Genomic DNA, 21658 nt, shown 5'->3' on the forward strand with positions numbered 1-21658 from the left:
GTCTAGGAACAGACTTCAGTGAGTTATTATCTCCAGAAACCGTTTTCAGAGTAAGAATTCTGGCCCACATATAGAAACTCCAGCTAGTCTCGTGTGTGTGTGTGTGTGTGTGTGTGTGTTTATTAATCCGTTTGAAGAGTCTAGTTTTCTGCTAAGTCTTGGGGAATCAGTGAGGACTCTGAAGATCAGCCAGACTCTTCTCTTACTTGGGAATCTCCTGTGATTTGGGCCAGAGTTTCCACAAGATCCCCAAGTCCATACTATCTACTTCCTGTGCATGTATTGGGAAAGGGACTTGTACCCTATATTCCACTGTTCTGACTCTTCAGAACAAGCCTCAACTTACCCCTGAGGACATGATCTGTTTTTGTGAGGCTTCTGTTATGTTTTGAATTTAAGATGTGCCTCCAAAAGCTCATGTCGTGATGCAGGAATATTCAGAGGGAAAAATTATTAAGTTGTGAGAGCTGTAACATAATCAGTGGGTTAATTCATTTGATGGATTAATAATTTGAATTGATTACTGTGTAGTAACTATAGGAAAGAGGGTATGGCCAGAGGAAGTAGGTTATTGGGATATCCCCTGGGGAACTGTATTTTGTTCCTTGCTCCTATCTTTCTTTCTCTTTTCCTCTTCCTACCACTCTTCTTCCCAGCTGCCATGAGCTAAGCAGCTTTCCTCCATTACACCCTTCCACCATGATATTCTGCCTCACCTTAGGTCAAGAGCAATGGAGACAACTGACTATAGACTAAACCTCTGAAACCATGAGCCACAAATACATTCTCTACTCTAAGTTGTTCTTGTCAGGTATTTTGGTCACGGACAGAAAGCTGACTAACATACCATTCCCACCATCTATGGAGCTCAGTCATAGATAGCTCAGATACTGGAATCCAGAAGAGAAAAAAAAAAGAATCCATTCAGAGAAGCACAGTTTGACCATCTTTGAAAGTTAAGGTTTCTCTATAGAGGCTTGCAAATACTTCTGCAGGTAGGAATGTGTGATGGAACAACTCAGGGATCACTTCTATGGCTCCCTGGGAAATTAGTGGGCTCTTTGAGTCAGTTCTCATAAAGAGCCCATCCCTTCAATAATGGTTCCAGAAACACACTTGTCTGAGTCCTGGGTCTCAGAAGATCCAGTCCCGATGATCCTGGTACCCTTGTTGTTACCCTAGTCTCAAGTATCTTTACCTTATTCTGACAACTTTTAGTTGCTATTACTGCATCTATGTTGGGGAAGGAAAAAACAAAGTAAGTACCTGGAGAGTTAGAATCTGTTCTGCCACCCACTAGTTTGTGGTATCAGTTGATCCTCTCTGGACCTCAGTGTCCTCATATGTCAATGAGAGCTAATGATGCTTACTCTGATGAGAAGCTGTGGGAACTATTTAAGGGAATGCATAAAAAAATTCTCTGCAAATATAAAAATGGAGTAGAGATAGCCTAGTATCTGGCACATAGAGAGTATACAAAGAAACATAGTTGTAATAAAATGTGAGTTAGGGAGCTGCCTGGTCATAGATAACTGGAATGGAGAACATCTACACAAGAACCCAACTGAACCCTCTATTCAGAGGCAGCTAATGACTCTCTCCTCATATGCCAGAGCACGCTATTATCCCTTCTAACTTTGTCAAAGCCATGATTGAAGTGGGCTAATCTGTAACAACCATCTCTGACAGTAATCTTCACTTTGTCTAATCTAATGTTTCATTATTAAGTATATATTAGACTGAAATAGAATTTCTCAAATTTATTCACAGTAAACACAGCTTTACAAATTACTCACTTTCCCCTTTCTAGATAGTAGTTAGAAATTCTGGCCAAATGCAAGAATTTATCGGGTGCATTTATTTAGGTGCCAATTTGGGTTCAAAGCTCTGCCCTTTGTTACTTGTGTGCAAATAAATAGAAATTTATTTTGAAAATTTGAAGGCAAATTTTTTATACTGGCTGGTAGTATAAACAATCAATATCCAATTATCAGTGATCACTATATTTTCTGGCATTTGGGGATTTAAGATGAGGTGGATGGTTCCATGTATAATGAGCACCAAAGGCAGTGCTTTCTGTGCCAAGATAATGTGAAGAACATTTAAGTGTTTCCAGCTGGAGCTTAAAACACTTTCATATCCTCATCAATATATGAAAACAAATTTGAATCCTTGATAAAGTGATAGGCTTTGCCATACTCCAAACCAAATGATTTGCCATGAAATTTAGGAAAATTCCAATAGAATTACTTAGCTAAGCATAAGATTGCCTCAAGGAATAATACAAGTCTAAAATACTAACTTACTTTCTTGGTGACTAACAAACATTGAATTATACTTTTTGAGGCAGAGGTACAGAAAAAAGACATCTCAAGTTCCTAGCAATCAGTGGGAAATTCCAAATTAAATCTATCCTGAGCTATGAAAAGTAAAGTTACAGCCTTTCATTTGATTTGGCTCTTTGGATGATGACAACATGCACTCAGTGAATAAATAAACTCCCAGCATTCGAGTAAATACCATTTATTTTTTCCAATAAATATTTATTGAACATCTACTGGGTAAACTGAGTTAGAAACAGGTAACAGAACTTGTCCTCATGGAGATTTGCAAGAGACCAATCAAGTGAATATGTAAATAGACAATTAAATATTATAAAAACAGCAAAAGAAAAATAAATGGGGATCTATAATGGAGAATAGAGGAATTGGGGAAACAGTTTTTTTCTAGTTTTCTACTATACTGAATATGTTTTTGTGAATATTGTCCTCCAATATTTGACTTGCATATTTTTTTTGAGAGAGAGAGAGAAAGAGAGAGAGAGAAGAGAGACGATATTTTAATATCTATTTTTTTTCAGTTTTCAGTGAACACAACATCTGTATTTTCTTTTATGTGGTGCTGAGGATCAAACCCAGTGCATGCCAGGGGAGCACATTACCACTTGGGCCACATCCCCAGCCCACATATTCATTTTTAATGGTATGCTTTGATATTCAGAATACTTTATTTTCATTAAGTCCAATTGGCCAATATATTTTGTTTGTTTCTTTGTTCTGTCTATAAAAATGGTACCTACTCCTATATTACAAAGGTATGTTTTTCATAGACAACTTATAGTATAAACATATTTATATCTATGATCCACCTTGAATTACATAGAGTATGGTGTAAGTTTGGGGGTCAAGATCTATTTTTTTTTATATATTGTTACCCAGTTACTTCAACTTATTTCTGGAAAAGATTTTACTATCCCAATTGAACTACTTTGGTGCATTTATCAAAAATCAATTTATTTTAGAAGGTTGACTTTATTTCTGGAAGTCCTATTTTTTTTCTATTGATTTATTTTTCTCTTCTTATGCCAGTACCACAGTTTTAATTACTGAAACTTCATAGTAAGACTTGAAGATTATATATATATATATATATATATATATATATATATATATACACATACATAATACATATACATATATATATACACACATACATATATCTTGCATATACATATACAGTGTATATATATATGTGTGTGTGTGTATATATGTCTATGTATACATATATACAAACATACAATACCAACTTTGCTCTTTGTTTTCAAGATTTATCTATTCAAGTACCTTCCGTCTCTAAATTTTAAAAACATTTTATCAATTTTTATAAAATAAACTTCCTTGATTTTTCTTTTATTTCATGATTCTATCAATTACTTTAAGAAGAATGGATATATATATTTGAGGCAGGGTCTCACTAAGTTTCTTAGGGCCTTAATAAGTTGCTGAGGCTGGCTTTGAACTTGCAATCCTCCTGCCTGAAGCTCCTGAACCACTGGGATTACAGGTGTGCACAACTGCACCCAACTGAGTATATTAATATTTAGTTATTATGCATCATTTTTTGTGATTTTCAATGTAAAGATACTATATGCCTGTTGCTAATTATTCTTCATAGATCATGTTATATTTCAAAGCTGCTCTGAACAGAATTGGTCACTTAAATTTTTCCAATTTTGTTTCCATTATAAAGATTACTAGTGCTATTTCTTTATTAAATAATGCCAACTTGTAGATTCATTTATTTATTTGTTTTGAAGATTTCTTAAGAATATTCTACATAAACATTCATGTTTCATGAATAAATACACTTTTCCATTTTCCTTTTAATATTTACCCGTATGGTTTATTTAACCTGCTTTATTGCACTTGTTACTATCTCTAAAACAGTGTTCAACAGAAGTGGTGAGAATGAGCAGCCTTGCCTAATTCTGAACTTCAGAGAAAGTGTTTATATTTCATCATTAAATATCATGAAAGATGTTGGTTATCAGATGGAGGAAGTTTCCTTCTATTTATACTCCACTAAATTTGTTTTATAAAATTATGAACATGGGCTGGGGCTGGGGCTTAGCTGTAGCACACTGGCCTGGCATGTGTGAGGCACTGGGTTCGATTCAGCGCCACATATAAATAAATAAAGGTCTAACAACAACTAAAAAATTAAAAAAATATATAAACAGGTATTGGATTTTGTCTTCCTTTATTTTTTTTAATTTGTTCTTTATAGATATACATGACAGTAGAGTGCATTTTGATATATTATACATACATAAAGTATAACTTCCCATTCTTGTGGTTTTCATGATGTAGAGTTTCCCTGGTCATGTATTCATATATGTGCCATTGCTCAGAACTGAACGAGACTTCGGATCAAGCTAGCTGCCTGCAGAACTTACCTGAACTGTGATTTAATTACCTGGACTGTGAACTTACCTGGACTGTGATTTACCTGGACTATGTGTTACTTATATGCATTGTGAACTATCTGTTGATGCAACGAATTGTGGTAGTACCAGGGTATCTTTGCTGATGGTGTCATCTGTGGTACAATTTTTCCAAGGGCTTCTTACTTGGAGCCATCAATTGGCTTGGTATCGTGGCATTTTGTATCCTCCCCTTCTGCTTGTAGCAGATTATTTATGGTGTTTGTGTAAAAACCACTATGGTCATTATTCACAAGTGTGGCTGAGTGTGTTGGGCTGGTAGTCAATGACGGGTAAGATCCAATTACAATGGTACCAACCTAAGACAGGAGGCTGACGATTTGAGATCAGACCATCCAATGACGGGTAAGGACCATAAGTAGTATTGGACAACCTAAAACAGGCACGGTCCCTAAGCCACATACTTGTTATTTAAATTAAACAAAAGGGGGAGATGTTAGGGTCCGTAAACAAGTCAAGATGGCACCTGGCACTTTGCCAGAGGGAGTGGTTTGAGAAGTAAGCCAGCGAGCCATTAAGATGATAGAGATTCCTTATTGGTTGACTGCTGTATCTAGTTTATGTTAATTAAGTTAAGCTGTGTATTCAGTTATGTACATATACCCCTACTGTCCTACAATAAACGGCTCCCACTCCTGCTGTATCAATCTTCGCAAGTTCCTCACCCTCCCCCCCCCCCCGTTATTTTGCCCAGCCAGCCGGGCTGCGGCATATATGAACATTGGAAAGTTATATCTAATTCATTCCACTGTCTTTCCTATTCTCATCCCCTCTCCCTTCCCTTCATTCCACTTTATCTAATCTAAATTACTTCTATTCTTTCCTCCCACCCATTCCGCACCTACTGTCTGTTAGCATCTGCATATCAGAGAGAATATTCAACATTTGCTTTTTTTGGAATTGGCTTATTTCATTAGCATGATACTTCCATCCATTTACTGGCAAATGCCATAATTTCATTCTTCATTATGGTTGAGTAATATTCTATTGTGCATTACCCCATTTTCTTCCCATTCGCCTGTTGAAGGGCACATAGGTTGATTCCATAACTTGGCTATTATGAACTGAGCTGCTATAAACATTGATGTGGCCTGGTCACTGTAGTATGCTGATTTTAAGTCCCTGGGATATATTCTGAGGAGTGGGATAACTGGGTCAAATGTTGGTTCCATTCCAAGTTTTCCGAGGAATCTCCATACTGCTTTCCATAGTGGTTGCACAATTTGTGGTCCTACCAGCAATGTGTGAGTGTACTCTTTTCCCCACATCCTCACCAACATTTATTGTTACTTGGATTCTTGATAATTGACATTCTGACTTGAGTGAGATGAAATCTCAGTGTAGTTTTATTTGCATTTCTTTAATTACTAGAGGTGTTGAAGATTTTTTCACATATTAGTTGACCATAACTGGGTTATTTGAATAAGCCAATTCATAAATGGATTTTGTCTTCTCAAAACTATTGAAATGATCATACTTTTTTCCTTTTATTCTACTAATGTGATGAATAGCAGATTGATTGGTGAATGTCAAATCAACCTTACATCCCTGGAATAACCACCAGTATATAATGATTTAATATCCATTTTATATATGGCTGGTCTTACGTAAATAATTTTAAAGGATTTTTAAATATGTGTGCAAAAGTATATTGGCTTATAGTTCTTTTCTTTGATTTTTTAGAAGATTTTGGTATCAGTATTTTGTGATTTCTTGGAAAAATTTATGAATTGTACTTCCCCTTGTATTTTATAAAATGGTTTGTGTGTGATAAGTAGCCTCTCTTATTTGAATATTTCATTCAATTTACCAATAAAAATATGGGCCTGGAGTTTTCTTTGTGAGAGAAATTTGTTCAATGATGAAATTACCTAATGACATATTTCTAAGAATTTAACTCTATCATTAAGTAAAGCATAAATGTATTCTGTATGCTTCCAGTCTTTTGTAATGTTTGAGACTTATTTTATGGCCTATCATACAGTCTACTTTGTTTAATGTTCTATGTTCACAGAAAGTGTGCTTTGCAGTTGTTGTCTATAATGGTCTGTTTATTTAAGTCAAGAGTGTTTGTAGCCATTGTTTATTCAAGCACTTTTATACCCTATGGTGTGTCTCCTTCTGACTTCAGAAAATGTTATAACAGTTTTTACAAAATGTTATGCCATAGTTCACAGTTCATATTTTTCCTTAGGAAAGAATACATTTTATTGGTATAATATTCATTTTTATTTATCCATTGTACTGCAAGGTCTAGTCTACTTTTTTCTGCAGGGCTGGGGATGGAACCCAGGGCCGCATGCATGCTGGACAAGTACTCTATCACTGAGCCACATCCCAGCCCTTTAAATCTATTCTTAAGTCCAACCAAAAATTTATAAAATTTCAGATATTTACTATTAGTTTTAATCTTTTCATTTAGTTTTATTTTTTAATATTTCCATTCTTCTGCTGAGATTTCTCTTCTGAACTTTCAACACAAGCATGAGTAAGGATACATATTTTCACCTTAGAACAACCTAACCCTATCCCTTTAATTTCAGTAAGAGGATTCGCCTTTTTATTACTTCCTAGATAAACTATAATTTCAAGTATGCAGGCCCATTTTTGAAAGGGAGTGTTTAAGAAAGTAATTTTTAAAATATTTTTAGTTATACATGTGCACAATATCTTTATTTTGTTTTTATTTATTTTTATGTGGTACTAAAGATTGAACCCAGTGCCTCATATATGCAAGGCAAATGCTCTGTCACTGAGCCACAGCCTCAGCCCAAGAAAGTAATTTTTAATATCCAAGTTCTTAAGTTAGTTTTGTCATATTTTTATTGGTTCATTCTAATTTAATTTTATTATTACAAGCAGAAAATATGAGTTGCAAAATCATCTGTGGCTTCTGATCAGTTTCTGTTAATATTCCTTTAATAGAAGAAGGAGTGCCTCAGGTACAATGGCTATCATAAAAAAGACAAAACATAAACCAGGTTTCGGGGGAACATGCCTGTAATCCCAGTGTCCTGGCAGCCTGAGCAGGAGGATTGCAAGTGTCAGGCTAGCCTGGGAAATTTAGCAAGACCCTGTTTCAAAATTAAAAATTATAAAAAGGGCTGGAGATATAGCTCAGAGATAATATACCCCTGAATTTAATCCTGAGTATTGGGGGGGGGGAAAGCTTACAAGGATGCAGAAAAAAGGGAAATTTTATACACTGTTGGTAGGAATGTAAATTAGTATAGCCACTATGGAAAACAATATGGAGATTCTTCAAAAAACTAAAAGTAGAACTACCATATGATCCAGCAGTTCCACTATGGGTAGTCATCCAAAAGAGATGAAATCATTATACCAAAAACATATATGCACTTCCACGTTTATTGTAGCACTATTCACAATAGCCAAAATAATGAATCAACCTAAATGTCCTTCAGTTGAGAAGAAAATGTAGTATATTTACACAATATAATTTAGCCCTAAAAAGTGAAATTATGTCATTTGCAGCAACACAGATGGAACCAGAAGCCATTATGTTAAGTAAAACAAGCCAGATACAGAAATATATACACACATATTCTTACACATTTGTGAAAATCAGTAAGTCAGCCTTGTAGAACAATGGACTAGGGTGGGATGCCACAGCACAGGCCTGTCATCCTAGTGACTTGGGGGCTGAGGCAAGAGGATAACAAATTCAAGATCAGCCTCAGCAACTTACTGAGTTCCTAAGCAACTTAGAGAGACCCTGTCTCTCAACAAAAAGGGCTGAGATTGTGGCTCAGTGGTAAAGTACCCCTGGGTTTAATCTCCAGTACCAGAAAAAAAAATAAAGGACGAGAATGGTGGTTACTAAAGACTGGGAAGGGCAGGGAGTGAGCACAGAAAGAAGTTCAGTAGGGCACACCAAAAATACAGAATGGAAGAATCACTTCTGTTTCTTATTTAGCACAATATGGAAACTATTGGTTTAAAAAACATGATATAGTTCAAAATGACTATAAAATAAGGGTTTGATGTTCTCAACACATAAAAGTTATGTATGGTTGAAGATATGGGAAAGCTTATAACCCTGATTTGATTATGACACATTGTATACATGTATTGAATTACTACAATGTACCCCATAAATCTATACAAATAAAAAATGAAGTTAAAGCTTAAAAATGATTTCAAAAATAAGTGTATATATATTCCATATTTTTAGGATATAAGGTTCTAAATATATTCAGTAAATCAAGCACATTGTTTATATTCTTTATATTCTCAACACTTTACCTAGGTTTTGTTTTGACAAAAGCTGAAAGGGGTATAATAAAATCCCTACTATAACTGGTTTTTGCCTTAAAATTTGAGGAATATTAATAAAACTTTAGCTGCTCTTTAAGGATATATGCTAACTTATGATGACTAATCTTTTTTCTTTCTTTTTTTCCTTTTTAAAACTTAGCTTTTCCATTGAATGATGTCCTTTTTATCTGGTTAATGTTCTTTAAGTTAATCTCATTTAGCCTTATGTGCATTGCTCTGTTACTGTTCCCTTTTTGATTCTTATAAAAGATAGTGTTCTCTTTCCTATCACTTATTTCATCTTTCTTTCATAATTTTATTTTAGATATGTTCTTTTGAAAAAAAATAGCTGGATTGTTCTTCCCTTTTGGTGGGAGAGTTCATCGTGATCATATTAAAATTGGTATGCTTATGACAATAACCTGAAAAAATACTTGGGAATTAATCCAATGAAGGAGGTAAAGAACCTCTGCAATTAAAACATTAGAACATTGAAGAAAGCAATTAAAGAAAACCTCAGAAGATTGAAAGACTTACATGTTCTTGGATAGGCAGAATTAATAGTATCAAAATTTCTATATTACCAAAATGCTATTGAAGTTCAATGCAATCCCCATCAAAATAACAATGATATTCTTCACAGAATTAGAAAAGGCAGTTCTAAAATTCATTTGGAAACATAAGAGACCCAGGATAGGCAAACAATCCTGAGCAAGAAGAGCAATGCTGGAAACATCACCAGACCTCAACATATATTACAGAGCTATAGTAATAAAACAGCATGATATGGCACCAAAACAGACATGGAGACAAATGGAATAGAATAGAAGACACAGAGATATACCCACATAGATACAATTATCTAATACTGGACAAAATTTAGAAACAAATGGTGCTGGGAAAACTGGAAATCTATATGTAGTAGAATGAAATTTGACCTCTATTACTCATCCTGCACAAAAGTCCACTCAAAGTAGATCAAAGACCTAGGAATTAGACTTGAAAATCTGCATCTTCTGGAAGAGAAGATGTAAGTCCAACACTCCAACATGTTGACACAGGAACTCACTTCCTTAACAAGACTCCTAAAGTGCAAGAAATAAAACCAAAAATCAATAAGTGGGATGACATCAAATATAAAGATTCTTCACAGGAAACAAGAATGTGAAAAGACATTCAAAACAATGGAAGAAGATCTTTGCCAGCTCCTCCTCAGATAGGGCATTAATATCTAGAATATGTAAAGAATTCAAAAAACTTAACAACAAAAATTTAAAAATGAGCAAAAGAACTAAATAGACTCTTCTCAAAAGAAGAAATACAAATGGCTCAAAAATACATGAAAAAATGTTCAACATCTCTAGATATAAGGGAAATGCAAATCAAAATGAAATTTTATCTCACTCTAGTCAGAATGGCAATTATCAAGAATATAAATAATAAGTGATGGCAAGGATATGGGGGTAAAAGTACACTCATATATTGCTGGTGAGACTGCAAATTAGTGCAATCATTCTGGAAAGCAGTGTGGAGATCTCTCAAAAAACTAGGAATGAAGCCACTATATGACCCATCTATCCCACTAATTGGTATATATCCAAAATTGGCTTACTATAGGGATACAACCACATCAGTATTTAGGGCAACACAAGTCACAATAGCCAAACTATGGAACCTAGGTGCCCTTCAACAGATGAATGGATAAAGAAAATGTGGTACATACCCAATAGAGTATTACTCAGCCATAAAGAAGGATGAAATTGTGGCCTTTGATGTTAAATGTATGAAACTGGAGACTATTATACTAAGTGAAATAAGCCAGACTCAGAAAGTCAAGGTGAATGTTTTCTCTGATATGCAGAAGCTTATTCAAAATAAGGGGAGGGGGCAAAAACCAAACGCCAAATGTTCTCTCTGATAAGTGGATGCTGATCTATAATGGGGAGGTGGGACTGGGGAGAATGGAGAAACTTTAGACCGGGCGAGAGTAAGGGAGGGGAATGGGGTAAGAAAGATGGTGGAATGAGATGAACATAATTACTCTGAGTACATAAATGAGTGCACATGTACTGTGACTCTACATTATGTACACCCAGAGAAATGAAAAGTTGTGCTCCATTTGTATACAATGAATCAAAATGCATTCTGCTATCATATATAACTAATTAGAACAAATAAAATTAAATTAAAATATAATAAATGCTGGAGAGAATTTGGGAAAAAAAGTGCAATCATACATTGTTTATAGGACTGCAAATTGGTGCATTCACTCTGGAAATCAGCATGGAATTTCTGCAAAAGACCAGGAATGTAACCACCATATGACCCTGCTATACCACTCCTCTGTATTTATCCTGAAGAATTTAAGTCATCATTTGAGGCTGGAATTGTGGCTCAGTGATAGAGTGCTCACCTAGTGCATGCAGGACCTTGGGTTCGATTGTCAGCATCACATATAAATAAATAAATAAATAAAGGTATTGTGTTCAATTACAACTAAAAAACATTAAAAATAATTAAAGTCATCATACTTTAGCTATATATTCATATCCACATTTATAATAGCATAATTCACAATAGCCAAACTATGAAACTAGCCTAAATGTTCATCAATGGACAAATAGTTAAAGGAAATGTGAGATAAATATATATATATATATATATATATATATATATATATATATATATATATATATATACATTCATCCATAAAGAAGAATGAAATTATGTCATTTGCTGGAAAATGGATGGAACTAGAGAACATTATGTTCAGTGAAATAAGCCAAACTTAGAAAGTGAAGGGTCATATATTTTCTCTCATATGCGGAAGCTAAAGAAAAAAAAGGAGGGGAAAAAGGAGGGATAAAAAGGAAGATGTCATGAAAATCAAAGGCAGATCAGTAGAGTAGAGGGATGGGAGTGAGAAGGGGAGGGGAAGGGGAGATACTAGGGAATGATATTGGCCAAATTATATTGTATACATATACAAATATTTAACAACAAATCCCACCATTATGTGCAATTATAGTGCACCAATAAAAATATGGAAAAAATATTTTTTAAAAATAAGGGGAGGGGAAAAGAGAGAAAGGGAAAATGTGTGTGGAGAGAATTCCATAAAAATAGAATAAAGATTGGTGGATTAGATGAAGGGGACTGAGGGGGAAGGAGAAAGAATGGGATAAGGGAAGAATGGTGGAATGAATCTGACCTAACTTTCCTATGTACATATGTGAATATAGCACAGTGAATCTCAAAAAACGTTGGTATACTTAGCCTTTTTTCTGTCATCTTGTTTTTTGCTTGATTCTCTTTCTTGGTTTTGTTTTTTGTTTTTTGCTGGTCAAGTTTTTGTTCCCTTTTATCTTCTTACTGCTTTGGACTGTGTTTCAGTTCTGTCAATGGTTACTATTCCATTTCTAAAAATTACAAATATACTTATGCTACTCAATTATGAAATGAAGAGAAAACTACATTTTACCAATCATACCATTATAACAATTTTATTTCAGCACTCCTCTCATTATTTTAGTTACTTTTTTAGTTCCAAAGTATTAATAGGCCTTTCCTTATGGTTCATATTTCAAAAACTTCTATTTTATAGTAGAAATTCCTACTCATGCTATGATCATTCATTTAGATTTAACTAAATATAATACTGTAAATTATTGTTTTCTCCCTTTAGCTTTCCCTACCTCAGGGTCTCTATTATTTTTGTCCTTTGTCTGAAGTCTACCTTATGAAATATACCTTGTTGATAAAATTCTTCAGTTATAGTATACATACAGTAACGTATTGTATAAATACCTACATACTTCCTATGTGCTTTCTTTCAGTATGACAAGTGAATATTTCAATAAGTAATGACTTTATTGTAACAATATTTTTCCTTCATTACGTTGTGACTATTGCTCTAGTCTCCTGTCTTCTGGATTCCAGAATTACAAATGAAAAGTCTAATATGGTCTGATTCTTCTGCCATTGTAATAACTTGCTCTTTGTGTGGACCTCAGAAAGCTTGTTCTCTTTATGTGAATTTCCCGAGGCTATGTTTAGTTATATAGCTTCTCTAATTAATACTTTATGAATAACTGCTCCAGATTATCAGATTCAAGTTGTTCTTTTTTTCCTCAAAATCAAGGATCTTTCTAATCATTTATTTAAATACTTCCTCTCTCCCACAATTTTCCCCTCCTTCTGGAACTCTTAATACTCTTCTGTTTAGCCTCCTGGATCTGTCCCCCAAGTATCTCTTCCCCAACTATTTCCATTTATTTATTTGGTTTTGAATTATTTTTTCCATTAGATTGTCTAGATCACTAAAACTGCATTCAATAGTGATTATCTTCTCTTTCAATTCATCAATCAAATTACCAGAAATTCATATTATTTAAATTCCATTCAGTATCTTTCAATGTTCCAAATGAATTTTCTTAAAAATTTATACTGGTTATTGTTTTGTTTTGTTTCTAAAATTCTCTCCTGATACTTCCATACTTTTATGCAAAGAGGAATGACTAAAAAAGTTGCTCAACAAGGTTTACTTATTGTAATTGATTTTCATTAAGTATGATATTTATTTTAATCTTTTCATGTTTGGTTTATCTTCCACCTTCAGTTAAGAGTATTTGAGTGTCTTGAATAATAGCAGTTTTCTACTCTTTGCAGTGAAAGAAAACAACCTGGAAAACAATTAACCCTCAATGAAACACAGATCTAAAAAACCTGTTACCCAAGAATTCATCAAGTACAACAAAAAATCATCACCTCACCTCAGGAACTATACAACTCAGTCCACTAGTTCATTTATACATCAAGAATTAAGAGAGAACAATATTAAGTAGTATCCCAGAACCAGAAGCAAACAAGATTCAGCTCTTCTCTAGTTTTGGCCTCAGATCTCTACCACTGATCCATAGGCTCCTAGCCAGCAAAAAGTTCTCAAGTTTTCAGACCTTCTGTACCACCCAGTGATTCTGATAGAATCTGTAGACTTAATCACACCATCCAGGTTTGACTGCTTGCCTTATTCAAAATGGGAGATGAGTAAAACCTGATATGGAAAGGATCTGAGTTGGTGGCTCTCAAGTCATTATCTTTTTAGAATCCCTTGTGTTTTAATATACATTAGGTGTTGGCAAACTGTGGCTCCCCAACTCTTTAGTGTGGTTCATAAGCTAAGAATTATTTTATATTTTTAAATGGATAGTAAAAATAAAAAGATCAGTATTTTGTGACACATGAAAGTTATATGAAACTCAAACTTCAGTGTTTTTAATATACATGTGCATTTTAACAAATATATTTTGATTTAATTCTTTTAAAGTCTTCTGTACAAAAGTTCACAGCCCTGATTAAATATCATCACTATTTAATGATATGAAAGTATTATCTTAAAAAAATCACTGAATTTGGTTCCAGTTAAAATTCAGCATTTTTAAATATAGTTTTATTGGAGTGCAACAATATTCGTTCTTTTTCATGCTGTGTATGATTGCTTTTGTGTTGCGACAGTAGAGTTGAGTAGTTAAACCAGAAGTCAAATGGCCTGAAAATTCTATCTTGTCCTTTACAAAAAATGGTTAATATCTGATATGAATCATCAAAAATGTTTTATGACAACATATAAATAGATATCATATGGCAAAAATTATGACTGGAAAAAGCATATTAAGGAGGAAACAACAGACAATGATTAACTTTAGCTGTTATTGAGAAGTATAAGCTAAAGTACTGTAGTTGTTATTTGCTGATGAATATATTGCTTTTTGAATGAGACTATTTAAATGACTATCCCTATTTTTTGCAGGGAGGAATAGCAAACAGTTTTATGATCATAGTTATACCACAATAATGTAGACATAAAAAGTCTGAGGGTAACAATTACTACATTAGAAAATGAATGGATACAATCTTCAAACAAGTAGAACAGAAAAGATGTAACAAGAAAATGTTGACTCCACCAAATTGCAAGAAATATTTCAGAAGAAATTACTACAAAGTTTTATAAATAGAAAGTAAAATTGTGGAAATGAGCCCATGCATATCAATAATCACAATAAACTTTTTACATAATAGCTTTATATTTTCTTCAGTTACTAAGGTTGAAAATTGTCCACATTTATTAGCAATTATGTTTTTAAATTATTTTTTACTATATTATAGTTACACATGGTTTGGGGGTTCATTTTGACACAATTACACTTGCATGGAATATAATTTGCTTCAAATCAGTTCCCAGTATTTCCTCTTTCCCTCCCCTACTCTCTCCCCCTATTCCTCTATTTTATTGTCTTCCTTGTATTTATTTATAGGTTTTTTAAAATTGGTAATTTATAGATATACAAAAAGGTGAAATTCACTGTAGTATATTCATGTATGTACATAGCATAATTTGGTCAATTTCATTTCATGGTTGCTCCCTTTTCCTGCCCCCCTCCCTCTCCCTCAATCTCCTTCCTTTCCTTCATTGATCACCCTTCTATTTTCATGGAACCCCCATTTTTTTCTTATTTTAGTCTAGCTTCTGCATGTAAGAGAAAATCGTCAACCCTTGGCTTTCTGAGTTAAAATACTTAGGAATAAATCTCACAAAGGAGGTGAACAACTTCTAAAATGAAAACTATAGAACAACAAAGAAAATAATTAAGGAAGACCTTAGAATATGGAAAGATCTCCCATGTTCTTGGATGGGCAAGATTAGTATTATCAAAATAGTCATATTAACAAAAGCAATATACAGATTCAATGCAATCTCCATGAAAATATCAATGACATTCTTCATAGAACTAGAAAAAGAAGTTTTAAAATTCATTTGGAAGAATTAAAGACCCAGAATAGCCAAAGGAATCCTAAGCAAGAACCATGACACTGAATGTATCACAATACCAGATCTCAAATATATATTACAGAGCTCTAGTAACAAAAACAGCATGGTTTTGGTATCAAAACAGACATGAAGACCAATGGAATAGAGATAGCACAGAGACAAACTCACATAGATACAGACATTTAATACTTGGCAAAAAGTGTAAAAATCATGTTAGAGAAAAGATAACCTTTTTAACAAATGGTTTGGGAAAACTCAATATCTACATGTAGAATAATTAAACTAGATTCCTATCTCTCACCTTGCACAAAATTCAACTCAAAGTGGATCAAAGACCTATGAATCAGATCAGAAACTTTGCAACTGCTAGATGAAAATGTAGGCTCAATGCTCTAACATACTGTTGCAGGATGACTTACTTAACAAGACCACTAATTCACAAGAAATAAAACCAGCAATCAATAAGTGGGTCAGCATCAAATTAAAAGGCTTCTGTACAGCAAAGGAAACAATAAAGAGTATGAAGGGAGAGTATACCAAATGGGAGATCTTTGCTAGCTACTCCTCTGACAGGGGACAAGTACCCAGAATATATAAAGAACTTAACAATCTTAAAACCAAAAAATAATAATAACCCAGTTAATAAATGGACAAAAGAACTAAACAGACACTACCCAAATGAGGAAATACAAATGTTCAATGAATATATGTAAAAATGTTCAACATCTTTAGCAATCAGGTAAATACAAATCAAAACTACATTGATTTCATCTCACTCTAGTTAGAACAGCAATCATCAAGAACATAAATAAGAATACAAAAAAAAATACATGCTGGTGAGGATGTGGCCCTGATACATCATTGGTGGGACTACAAATTAGCACAACCACTCTGGAAAGCAGTGTGGAGATTCCTCAAAGACTTAGGAATAGAACCACCTTAAGACCCATCTATGCCATTCCTCAATATTTACCCAAAATATCTAAAATCAGCATATTATAGTGATAATAGTCACTTCAATGTTTATAGCAGTGCAATTCACAATAGCCAAGTTATTATGGAACCAGCCCAGGTACTTGTCAACAGATAAATGGATTTTAAAATGTGATATTTATACACAATGGAGTTTTATTCAGCCATAAAGGAGAATGAATTTATGGCATTTGCTGGTAAATGGATGGAAATGGAGAATATCATACTAAGTTTTCGCCTATTTTTAATTTTTTTTCATTGTAGATGGACACAATATCTTTATTTTATTTATTTTTATGTGGTGCTGAAGATTGAACCCTGTGCCTCACACATATGAGGCAAGCCCTTTACCACTGAGCTACAACCCAAGCCCATTTTCTCCTATTTTTGAGGGAGATTCTCAGATTTGATTTTTTAAAAATCTAATTAGGCAATTTTTTTAAAAAAAGATACTCACCTAAAATAATGCAAGGTAAAAAACAAAATGCAGGAAAAAGAAATGATAGAGAATATTTGAAAAACAATTAGCAAAAATGATATAATACCAATTTAGAGAAAGTTTTACACAGAGATAATCCACCTTATTTTTAAACAGATATGGAATCATCTTAAAGGTTAACCACACATTATTTCTGTCTCCCTCCCTCCCTCCATCCCTCCCTGCCTCCCTCCATTCCTCCCTTCTTCCCTCTTTTTCTCACATACACAAAAATTCCTGCACATTGCAAAAATAAATGTAATAAAGGCAAAATCTACCGATGGCAATGTAACAAATCTATACACTAACCAGAAAATGGTGACTACAAAAACAATCTATAAACTAAGAAACAGATTTTAAAAACTCTTCTAGACAGGTATTTAAAATGAGGCATTTTAAATAATGTAGTGCAGCAATTCTAGAAATCAGATTATTCCCCTCTCCCCATAATTTGCTGTGGTTGTTCTTTGTTTTTGTTGTTGCTGCTACTTTTACTGCTCACATAGCAACTTTCCTGGACTAACCCTGTAAAGTCTGTATACTTTATCATTTTTAGTCACTGGAGTGTCTGGTTAGCCTAGAGGTCAGGTAATGATTGTAAACACTGTTCATTTAATGCCTTGAACCCATAACTTTTTAATTCAAGTCAAGGGGCTCTCATAGCCAAAGGACTATGTGTATATATTGGAATATGCCTCAGACAATCCAGCAGGTAGTTGTTTCACTTCCAGTTCACACAAACCTCCAGGTCAGTCAGATGTCAGAGATTAGGACCTTTTTAGACTTCTGCATGCACCACATACTAGTCCTACACATTACCTTCTTGATTTTCTCAAAATATCATAAAATTTTAAAGATCTCTAGGGATGTTTTGTTCCCAATTTTCCTTTTAGGTATTTTGATTACCTTGCTATTTGACCCAACTGTTATCTGCATCTCAAGCAGCTAAGATGCTTAAAAAATTGTCCCTGATTCTACAAATACCACTGGGGAAAAAGCTATTCATCCTAGGAAAACTCTGACCTGGGTCAAATAAAGACCAGCCCTGCAAACTGGGATTTTATAAGGAATGGACAGATAGATAAAATAATGGCAGTTACCTGGGAATGGACCTTTGGAAGTGCTTCAACCCCATTCTGCTCCTTCCAGTGCTTACTAGGCTATTCATTTTCAAGAAGATGAGTATCTATCTGGGTGGGGAAGAATAGGGCTAGTAAAAGTGCCACAAAGTTTGTGGTTCATACCACCAGTAAGTCATTTTTTTATTGAATAAATTCTCCTTAAATTACAGCAATTTCTGGTTAATTTCTAGAATTATAAAATTCTTATTTTGATATTTTTTCTTCAATTCTTAATATTTGATAAGGGAATAAATTTTTGGAAGTCCTTACTCTACCATTCAGGAAATTCTTCTCTTAGATTATTCCTGAATTATAGGAAAATCACAAGTTGTTTAAAGCTAAACAATGAATTGAAAATTATAAGTGTTAGTCAACTGTTTGTCCCTGGCACAAAATTTCTGAAAAAAATCAACTTAGAAAAGGGAAGATTTATTTTGGCTCATGGTTTCAAATGTTTCAGTACATAGTTTGGCTGGCTCCATTTTTCTAGGAATACGGTAGGGCAGCCAATCTTGACAGAAGGGCATGATAGGATACAGTTGCTCACCTTATGGTGAAACAAAGAGAAAGGGGAAGGGGCCAGGAACAAGATATAGTTCCCAATGGCACACCTCTAAAGTTCTATTTCTTCCAACTAAGTTCTACCTCTTATAGTTTCCACGACCTCTCAGCAGTCCACTCAGCTATGAATCCTTCAATGGATTAATCTAATGATGATGTTATAATCCTTATGATCCAATAACTTCCCCACATCCCCACCTCTGAACATTGCTGCAAACCTTCAACACATGTGTCTTTTGGAAACATTTCATATTAAACTATAACACGATATATGTATCCCAGTGAAACGTAGCCAACATTTGGTAAGAATAAAATATGTACAATAAAGTACCTTACTGAGAACATCAAATGACCAATAATATAAAGTTCAATTTTAAGTCAGAAAATATTGAAAAGAACCAAAATAAATAATGCCAAAGAAAGTATGAGGAAAAAATAATAAAACCAGGAAATACTAAAATTTAACAAAACAATCAATCCCTATAGAATTCAAGATCCACTCAATATATTTTTATTGAGCCTCAATGAATTCTTTCAGTGTTCTTACCAGTAACACTTTCCAATATAACTTTCTGTGCTGATGAAAATATACATTATAATCTGCATTGTCCAATTTGGTAAACATTATCTACATATGGCTATTGAGGTCTTGAAATGCAATTGAGGAACTGAATTTTATATTTGACTTATATTTGATTAATTTAAATAAATGCAGTCACTCAGACACATTGCTGAGTCTTGAGTGATGAGAAGGAGCCAGTCAAATGAAGAATAGGAAGAATAGTATTGTGGGGGCAGGAGGCTTTGAAGTAGGAACAAGCACATTATCTTTTAGAAAGCAAACAAGACAGTGTAACTGCACAATCAGGGAAGAATGGTAGGAGATGGCATCAGAGAAATAGGTGGGAGTGATAACATGCAGTAATATAAACTGTGATAACGAATGAGGATTTTATTCCCATTACAATGGAGAAAATGTTAAAACATATTATTATTTTTATAATAATAACAATGAGTGCTCATTGTAAACAAATGAAATAATATATAAAAGTACAAAGAAAGTAAATATCACTCAGAAATTTAGGAAACTATGTCATATGTTATATAGACTATAATGTGACTGTTTTATTTCATTCAACAATATTCTTTCCTTATCAGTGTTACATTTTTCATCATCATTTTATGATGGTTTTTTTAGTTGTTGATAGACATTTATTTTTTTGTGTGGTGTTGAGGATTGAACTCAGTGTCTCACACATGCTAAGCAAGCACTCTACCACTGAGCCACAACCTCAGCCCTCCATCATCATTTTTAATGGGCTGTGTAACATTTCATTGAATATACCAAAATTTATCATACCTTACTGATAGATATTTAGATTGTTTGTTTTATACTGAAAGTTTTAATGAAAGAGAATAATGTGACATGACTTTTATTTTAATGTTATCAGTAAGATGCAATACAGAGAATGGACTGAGTGAGTAAGAATCATAGCAAGGAGTCTATTCAGATTCTATAGTAGTAGTTTAGGTCAAATATTATAATATCTTGACAAAGGTTTTAGTAGTGGGGATGATGCCATGTGGTTAGATTCAGAAAATACCTCATTGGTATTGGCTGCTGAAAGTAAATTTGGAAAACTAAGATTTTTAAGACCAAGAAAAATGAGAACTTTGGCAATTTTGACTAAGAAAAAGAAGAGAAAAAAGCAGAGCATCTAAAAAAAAGGGAATGTGAACATAGGTACATAAGATACTTTTTTAATGTAAGGGTTAACTTAATGCTATGTACAATCTCAATTAAAATATTTAAGCCTATACTAAATAAATAATTAAGACTATATAAATGATCTAGATTTGAGCACCTGAATAGAACATAAGCAAAAAAAAAATGGTTGCAATTTGGTCAAAGACCGATTCCCTCAATATAAGATTCATATGGCTTTATGTGTGAGTGCAAATCAATCTTCAGGCCATAGGTGAAATCTACCTTAAACTGTAAGCATAGAATTTTTAAAAATAACCATTTGTTTTAGCAGAAAAAATACAGCACAAGAAATAAAAGTCAAACGAATTTCACAAATAAAAACAAATGAGAAGCCAGGCACTGTGGCAAATGCCTGTAATCCCAGCAGCTTGGGAGGCTGAGGCAGGAGGATCATGAGTTCAAAGCCAACCTAAGCAAAAGTGAAGCCCTAAGCAATTAGAGACCCTGTCTCCAAATAAAATACAAAATAGGGCTAGGGGTGTGGCTCAGTGGTGGAGTGCCCCTGAATTCAATCCATGGTACAAAAAAAAAAGATGGAAAATCCTAAATAAAATGTAATAATCCACCACTGTGTCAAAGAATAAAGAATAATGTATTATGACCAAGAACATTTCATTTTCAACATACCAATAGGATGGCAAAATCCTCTTACCAAATCAAGAACAGAAGAGAAGTTTATTAACTTATAAAGGTCAACTTGTAAAACCCTACAAGTTGAATAGCTGTTTTGAATTATTTTCCATTCACTTGTAGCAGATCAAACCACTTACCAAGAAAAATTTAAAAATTGTATGTATTTTTAAAAACAAAATATCTGCCTTGAGGCATCACAGTGCTACCAAGGCAGATGCACCTCAGAAGTGAAGGC

The sequence above is a fragment of the Marmota monax genome, unplaced genomic scaffold, assembly GCF_021218885.2.
Source record: "Marmota monax isolate L192 unplaced genomic scaffold, Marmota_monax_Labrador192_F-V1.1 WCK01_AAM20220418_F8-fsc00261, whole genome shotgun sequence".
NCBI lineage: Eukaryota > Metazoa > Chordata > Mammalia > Rodentia > Sciuridae > Marmota > Marmota monax.